The sequence below is a fragment of the Eucalyptus grandis genome, chromosome 8 (assembly GCF_016545825.1).
Source record: "Eucalyptus grandis isolate ANBG69807.140 chromosome 8, ASM1654582v1, whole genome shotgun sequence".
Classification (NCBI taxonomy): Eukaryota; Viridiplantae; Streptophyta; class Magnoliopsida; order Myrtales; family Myrtaceae; genus Eucalyptus; species Eucalyptus grandis.
In genome coordinates, this window is record NC_052619.1 from 20,635,536 (window position 1) to 20,643,467 (window position 7,932).

Sequence of the window (7,932 nt, forward strand, 5' to 3'; positions counted from 1 at the left end):
TAAATTATGTCCCCTATCTCTATGAAGGAATTATTCCATTATACACAGCAGGTCTAACCGCCGAAGCGGCAGAACAACGTCCTTTAACGAGGACAAACATAATAAATTAACTAAGAAACAAAAAAGAGAGACCGAATCGGATCGAGGAGATGAACTGTATCCGAGGTGCCCATGAAAATCATATGCAGAGACATTTTCCACGAGAATCATGTCAAGCGGGGCAGATAAACTAAACGGGGCAATCGATCGTTCCGAAATCAATCTCCAAATCAAACGAGAAGCATAATATATAAGAAAGCTTCGTCAGATCACAAGGCGAGCGGGAAATTCGAGCGCGAGAAGGGGAATTGGGGGGTATACCTTGGTAGACGGATTTTACGTGGGACTCGATGTTGCCTTCCCGCCAGAAGACGAGAGGGGGGAGGGAGAAGGAGAAGGAATCGATAGAGACGACGGCGGAAGCGTAGCCGCGGGGCTGAGGCGACGGAGGCCATGAAGAGGACCTGGAGGATGTAGCTCCTCTCCCTCTTCACATTGTAGTTCAGGCAGGCGAATATGCCGCACGTTTCTCCCCTTCTTCCCCCTTCGCCTCCCGCGCCCGCGTCCGCCTCCATGGCTGCCGGAGCTCCGACTAAAAAATCCGCGAGAGGGAGAGGGAGACGGAGACGGAGAGAGGGAGGTAGTCAGAGATGGGGATCACTTCTGACCTTCGACCCGCTCTACTACTACTTCTTCTTCTTATTCGTCTTCCTCGGAGGATCGAAGGATGATGATCGACGACGATTCGTCAAAGAGGTGGTCGTGTCGCCACCAACGACCTGTGCTTTAACGAGATGAAAACGAAAAATTATGGTGACGTGGAAATATAAGAGAGAATTTTCAGATGATGGGTCACACTCTCTCCTCACCGAGTGTATAGAGATCATTCTGATGTGGTGGAGTGCAGCCACGTCCTCAATCGCGAGATCGCAAGGTGACGCAAGAGGCTAACGTGGAAAGTTAAGGATGTGATAAAAACGATTCTATTTTAAAAATCAATTTTTAGCTAAAAATTGGTTCTTCTATTTTTACTCTATGGCCAAGTTTCTGAGCAAAAATACGTGTTAGATAATCTTATAAACTTTTTGTTCTAAAATAAAAATTCATTTGATAATTACACGAAATTTCTCTCTTCATGAGTTATGATAGGAGGTGGCCAACGTCCAACGGGCGACCAGCGGCAACCAGCAGTTGGTGACTGGTGTCTGGCATGCGGCGGTGTGTGGGCAACTAGCAGCGTGTGGCCAATGTTCGATGTCTAGTGAGAGGCGGTAGGAGGTGAGCAAGCAGCGTTTGGCAGCTAACCATCGGTGGCAAGAGGCAAGCAAGCGACATCCGACCACTAGCGACTAGCAACAGGGTGGCAATGAGCATCCAACGTTTGGCAGTTGATGATCGATGAGTGATGATAGGAATAGATTCAACGTACCTACCCATTTTTTAATTTGAAGAGGTCAAGCTGTATTGTTGCAACTTTGAGAAAGAACCTGATGGAGTCGAACCCTTTGACACCATGGAAAACAAGACTAAGATAAGAACACAAATCACTCAAGGACCAAAATCCAAAATGAGTCAACAGTAGTGTCGTTAGCAAAATGGGTTCAACGTAGCAATTACTTGCCAGTGCTGACGAAGTCTTCGAAACTGAGGATATTGTCACTCCCCACGGCAAGATTCAACTCCCTAAGCCTTCAACGAGTGTGGACACGAACTTCTCTTGAAATGTGGGGTCTTTATAATCGGTATGCACAACAAATCATATCAAAACTAAGATGTCCATTCACCCATCAAACCCCTATAACAAAACCCCATATCCAGATATAAACAGGGAAAGAGGTGATTGTGCAAACATTTGGCGTGCAATTTAGAATTACCGGTGCAAGTTCCGGTGGGAAACTTGGTGCTGCCATATTCTAGCCACCGACGGGGCTCCCGGAGGCGACGGCGGAGGCAGAGGCGCAGGCGCAGGCGATGCGACGTAGGATGCAGCGGATTGGGAGCGGAGGCGAGAGAGCGAATTTTGAAAGTGGGGAGAGAGAGAGAGTCTTCTTCGTTGAGGAGGGGGAGTTTCCTCGTCTCTTCGAAGAGGACAAGGGAGTCTTCGATGACGAGAGGGAGACCAGAATTTGGTGAGGAATATTAGGAGAATACAGTAAAAAATCTATGTGTGAATCCAATTCTACGAAATTTCTCGCAAAAAACTCCCAATTTTCAGTCTTATTTTAATTCTATCCTAAACCATTTTACCTATAAAAAAAGAAAAAGAAGGAAAAAAGACCTTCTCCATTTTGTAGCGACGGTCGTTCAAGAGTTGTTCGTGGGCCTTGGCCCTTCTATTAGGCCCATTTCGTTCTTCCAATCTAGCACAAATAGGTGAATGAGCGTCTATCGATTTTCACCAATTAGCCGTGCTGCGCTTGTTCTTCATTATCCAAGGTCGTCTTCATATTCCTTTCTGTTTTATTTTATGCCATCAATTTTTTTCTCTTACACCTTAGATTAGAAATGAGGCAAAATCCCATTTTTTCCCACTAGTTTTATTTCATATCGATAATTACTTTTATTATTCTCCCCTACAATCACAAAGTACATCAATTTGTCTTGTAGTGATTTTGTTGCAATTATCTAAACATGGTTAGGCGGAGTAGAACGAATGAAATCTGAATCTTTTTTCAAATCAATTTTTGCCATCTAGAAAGGTACCATAGAGGTTTGAAATTTCATTTTCTTCATTGAGGAATGTACAGTCAATTTTTATTATAAAGATTTGGAACGAGGAAGAAAACACACACTACGCGCATCGTATTCCTCTTATTGAGGAGTATACTTGTTGTTATGTTTTGGTTGTAAAAAAATTTATTCTTCCTTTTACACATTCACATTTCCACAAAAATCGCCTACCCATTAATATTTTTGATTTCTTTTCATTTACTTTAACTCCATGGATTCTCTATTCATCTATTTTTCCTTTCTATTTTTCTTGATAAATATAAAATTGCCCAAACTAAGATGTCCATTCACACGATTCTCCCAATTAGCTCGACACCAGAAACTTCATCCATCAAACCCGTATAAACCCCATATCTAGATCTAAATAGGGAAAGAGATTATTGCACAAACATTTAGCGTGCAATTTAGAATCATTAGTGTAAGTTCCGGTGTGAAAGTTGGTGCTGCCATATTCTAACCGCCGATAGGGCTCCTGGAGGAGGTAGCAGCGATGCGCCAGAGAAAGCAACGAACTGGGAGCGAAGGCGAGAGAGTGAATTTTAAAAAAAGGAGAGAGAGAGGGGGGTCTTCTTCGATGACAAGATGAAGACCCAAAATTTTGCAATATTAAGAGGGTCCAATACCGTTTAAAATTTTAACTTTACCTCGAATTCTAATTCTACGATATTTCTATCTTTTTCTTTTTGTCTTGTCAAAAACCCTCAACTTTTAATCTTGTTCTAATTCTACCTTAAACTGGTTTTTATCTTATAAAAAACCGCCAACTTTATAAAAAGCACTAATTCAACCCTAATTGTTTCCTCATAAAAAATCACAAACTTTTACTTAAATCTCTTATTCGTCACCATCAACTCTCCATTCAATCACGCTTAATGATGTGGCATTTCATGTCATTGCTATAATTTTTTCCCAAAATTTCACATCCAAAAACATATTTTTTGGAGACAAATTTTCATATTAATCCAAACAACATCTAACTAGAAAAATTAGGATTGGCTTGTGTTAGTTGTTCTTACTTTTAAGAGAGTCTTCCATCCATCTCATCTCATAAGGGATCTTCGATTTTGGGCTCGGTCTTCAATCTCTCGTGCTTGGGAGTCTTCAATCTTTCTTGTTGGAGAGCTCACACTCAAGACGCTCACACCAGAGACACTCAGCCCAAGGACCCTCAAAAAGTTGGCTCGAGAATTTTAGACGGAGGGTCAATGGGGCAGATTCATAAGACAAAAAAAATTTAGGGAAAAATTGAGATAAGACCTAAAGTTGATGATTTTTTTATTGGTCAAGAAAGATTTTAGAATAGAATTGAGAGTGAACCTAAAGTCGGAGGATTTTTATGGGACAAAAAAATTTATGATGGAATTGGGAACCAACCTAAAGTTTGTGATTTTTTAGGATATTAAGTCTATTAGGGAGAAATTTAAATCTAACTCGGTAAGGGGTGGCTTCGGGTGTCAGTGTGTCACGCCCCCGAGAGGAATGCTGCCTTGATGTTGATGTGGAAATGAAGATCTGAGCCGCACGCGGAGTCGCTCCGAAAAGGAAAGTCGCCTTTGCCACAAATGGGCTACCGAAGCAATAATTAAGACGGAAGCATGTGATGCCCCGGGACGATTCCGGCACTTACGAGAAAAACGAAAAAAGCCTCCCGCTCGGCCGCGAGCAGCAGCGGGGCAACTTCGCCTCAGCGGACGTGCGCTACGATGCATGCCGCCTCTCGGAAAACAACTGGCGGGACGGCGAGTTCCCACAAAACCCAATTTATAAATAATAAAATAATAATTTAATGATGTGGTAGTATATACAGGAATGTCTCACGTGTAAACTCTATAGTTTGTAAACCTACTGAGTCAAAATAATAATAATAAAAGAAAATTTAAGACTTGCCGTTAGAATGGAAGGCTCCGGACGATCAAATTTTGTTAACTTCCCTTTGCTTTAATTCTATATTTGTCATCTGTTCCTTGGAGTTTACCTCGGTTCAATCAAACTTTATTGATGAAGATTGCAAATTGAGATAATGGAGAGAATTCCTTATAATAAATGTCTGGTTCGATTATTCAAAAACTCAAAAGAAGAGCCCAACATTAGAGAACACCAACAGTGCCTACGGGAAACCTTCATACTTAGCAATGAAGATAAGGGAAGAAAAGAAAGTCAATGATGGAGTTCGACCAATTTGACGACGTCCCCTTCGGACTTGACTGTCGAGAGCAGCGCGTAATTATCGAGCCCAGTACAGGTGTCGCCCGATGAGTGAACTTTGACAAGCACACGCTGCATTTAATATTTGACTAGCACACGCAGACATCACGGCATCTAATATTTTGTCGAATGTCACAATCAAAGGCGAACGTCACTCTCGTCGCAGGAAGGGTTTGGCGGGAGCAAAGAGAAAACGGAAGAAGACGCAGTCGAGACCCCCACTCGCGCATCGTTGTAATGCCCCGAAATTTCCTGAGGTGCTATCCATTTATCGATATAAAACGTCGCCGTCTTCCCCCTTTTAGACATATCTTCCTCCCATCACTTCGATAATCGTCTTTGCATAGGATTACGAGATCCTCGAGTACTCCAATGCCGAACGGCGGTCCTCCCCAGACAAAAGTCCATGGTTCCCCTGAATTCACTGCCCTCATTGCCCTCCACACCGTTGTTGCCTTTCTTGTTACCGTCGTCGTGAACCTCGTCCAGGTGAAATTCCAAGGCAAACCCGAGTCGCCGTTCGAGACCCACCCTCTCGCCACCTCTCTCGCCGTCTTCTCTCTTCTGTTGTATTGCTCATTGGCCCTCGTTGGTCACTTGTCGTTGGCTCCCGATTGTTGTGCCCGAGCATTTGGCATGCTTATGATGGTGGCCGCCGCACTCTTGGTGGCGTCCTTCATGGCGTTGCTGGTCCGGAGGCCCTTCCACTCTTTCCCTTATCTCTTATCATTAGTGTTGCTTTCCATGGCCCTCTTCTATTTTTTCGTCCACGGGTTCCGTGCTGACCAACCGGCAGCCCTGCCACTCTTACCTCTTACACGCCAGCATGTGAACGCTGAAGCGCCCCAGAATCGGGAATCAGTCCAGGTTGACACGGCCCCAGACGTCCTAGGGGTAGGGGGTGCCCTCCACCAACACACCCCGGGAAACGACTTCCAGATCTGCAACTGTAGCTTCAGTCACAGCGGCTCGTCTACGGCCGTGAGCGACCGTGTTCGACCACTCCGCCCGGAAGTTCACTCCTTGGAGTTGGCGTCGGTAACTACTCCGGGGGCGAGGGCAGCGGAGGGAGACAGGGAGGTTAGGCTCGACATGGCCGGAGACGGAGGAGAAAGTGTAGATGGGGGAGAAGGAGCGAGGCGGACCGTAGATAAGAGGGGGAAAGATGCTCTGCAGGAGAAAATATTGGATGGTCAGCGTGGTCTTCGGCCATTCATGAAGCACCACCTGGAAGCGTGCGTCCGCTGGCCATCTTCTGCACAAACGTAGGCTTCTTTCCTCCCGCGTTCGTCAAGCGGCTGTTCCCCGCCGTCTCCAACGAAACACATTTGTTATCTTGTAATGTGTTAATTTTTAATAGCATTTTTTTTTCTTGCATTAGCTTTGGTCCACTCTTTAGGCCCGTGATGCTGGTCACTTGGTTGAAGTGAAATGCTCAACATTTATTATTGCTCACTATATGTCCAACATATTTATTTCTTCACGGAGAAGTGGAGAGGTTTGTGGTAAACAAGTATGTTGGAAATTCAAAACTTAGTTCATTTTCCATATTATGTCAGGCGTGAGCTAATTTGAGGAGAATATTTGATGTGGAAATATGCCTAAATTGTGCTAGGAACCATTCATTACTCTTTTCGATCAATTTCATGGATATGAATTTTGGAAACATCCACCAGCAACCACCAGAATAGAAAGAGACAAGAAATATTTGGCAAAGAATTAATCATATCACAAGACCAACCAGAACCAATTAAAAAAAGGGTCATGATCGGAGAGATTTCTAGCTAACTCTTGGAAATATTTCTTCCGTCTTATTTTCCCTGTTTTTCAAAGAGAGAGAGAGAGAGAAAAAAACTGGTCTAGGATAGATGGACACTACCGGATTTGGGAGGGTTACAAAGCGGACAAGTATGGAGGGAAGACCCACACACCGCGCACAAACACAGGTGCCTGCACGGCAACAACAACACGCTCAACTCCACCTTCCCAATCCTCCTGCGCCTCCACTCCCTCCCGCCTCCCGCTTTCCTCCTCCCCTCCTCCATAATTGCTCCGCCTCGTCCTCCAGGGAGGCCCCATTGCGGGGGCGGTCGTCCTTGCTGACCTGCGCCAGGACCTGCTCGAGGTTGGTTTGGAGGTCGTTGACGGTGGCCTCGTTGGCCTAGGCAAGGTCCCTCCAGATCTGGTTGTCCACACAAAGCGACTTCACCCGCTCCTCCCTCCAGATCTGGTTCCCAGTGCCAATGAACTCCTCGAAAGTGAGGATATTGCCATTCCGCCCCACAAGATTTAATTCCCTAAGCCCTTCAAGAACACAAACTTCTCTTGAAATGTGGGGTTTTTATCATCGGTCTGCACAGCAAATCAAATCAAAACTAAGATGTCCAGTCGCACAATTTCTCCCAATTAGCTCAACACCAGAATCTTTCACCCATCAAACCCCTATAACAAAACCGCAGATCCAGATTTGAACAGGGAAAGAGGTAATTGCGCAAACATTTGGTGTGCAATTTATAATTACCGGTGCAAGTTCCGGTGCGAAACTTCGTGCTGCCATATTCCAGCCGCCGACGGGGCTCCCGGAGGTGAAGGCGACGGCGGAGGCGGAGGCGGCAGCGATGCGCCGGAGAATGCAGTGGAATGGGAGCGAAGGCGAGAGGGAGAGTTTTCGAAGGATAAGAGAGAGAGAAAGAGAGAGAGAGAGAGAAGAGGGAGTCTTCTTCCTTGATAAGAGGGAGGTCAAAGTTCCGAAGTACTAGAAATTTCCACACCACTCCCAGCGGGACCCATCCGCTGACATGGCCAACGTCATCGCATTGCGGGGAATCATGCGTCATGTCCTAAGCCGGGAGAACTTCCGCGAAATCCTTGGGAGTGAAAGTCTCCCGTCAGAGACGGACCACTTCAAGACTTCAATTATTAAAAACAAATTCAAACCAACAAATATTTTTTTTATAA

The 7,932-nt window shown here is 45.1% G+C and overlaps 1 long non-coding RNA gene and 1 pseudogene across 1 annotated transcript; both read right to left on the minus strand.

Annotated features, from left to right (window-relative positions):
• Positions 1 to 614, minus strand: part of LOC104416521 — an 8,863-nt pseudogene extending 8,249 nt beyond the window's left edge.
• Positions 615 to 6,659: 6,045 nt separating this feature from the next.
• LOC104416614 lies at positions 6,660 to 7,685 on the minus strand. The gene is made up of 2 exons (XR_001980435.2): positions 7,496 to 7,685; positions 6,660 to 7,326 (listed from the first exon to the last, which is right to left on the minus strand). It is a non-coding gene; the product is annotated as an uncharacterized LOC104416614 (long non-coding RNA).
• Positions 7,686 to 7,932: the final 247 nt, after the last annotated feature.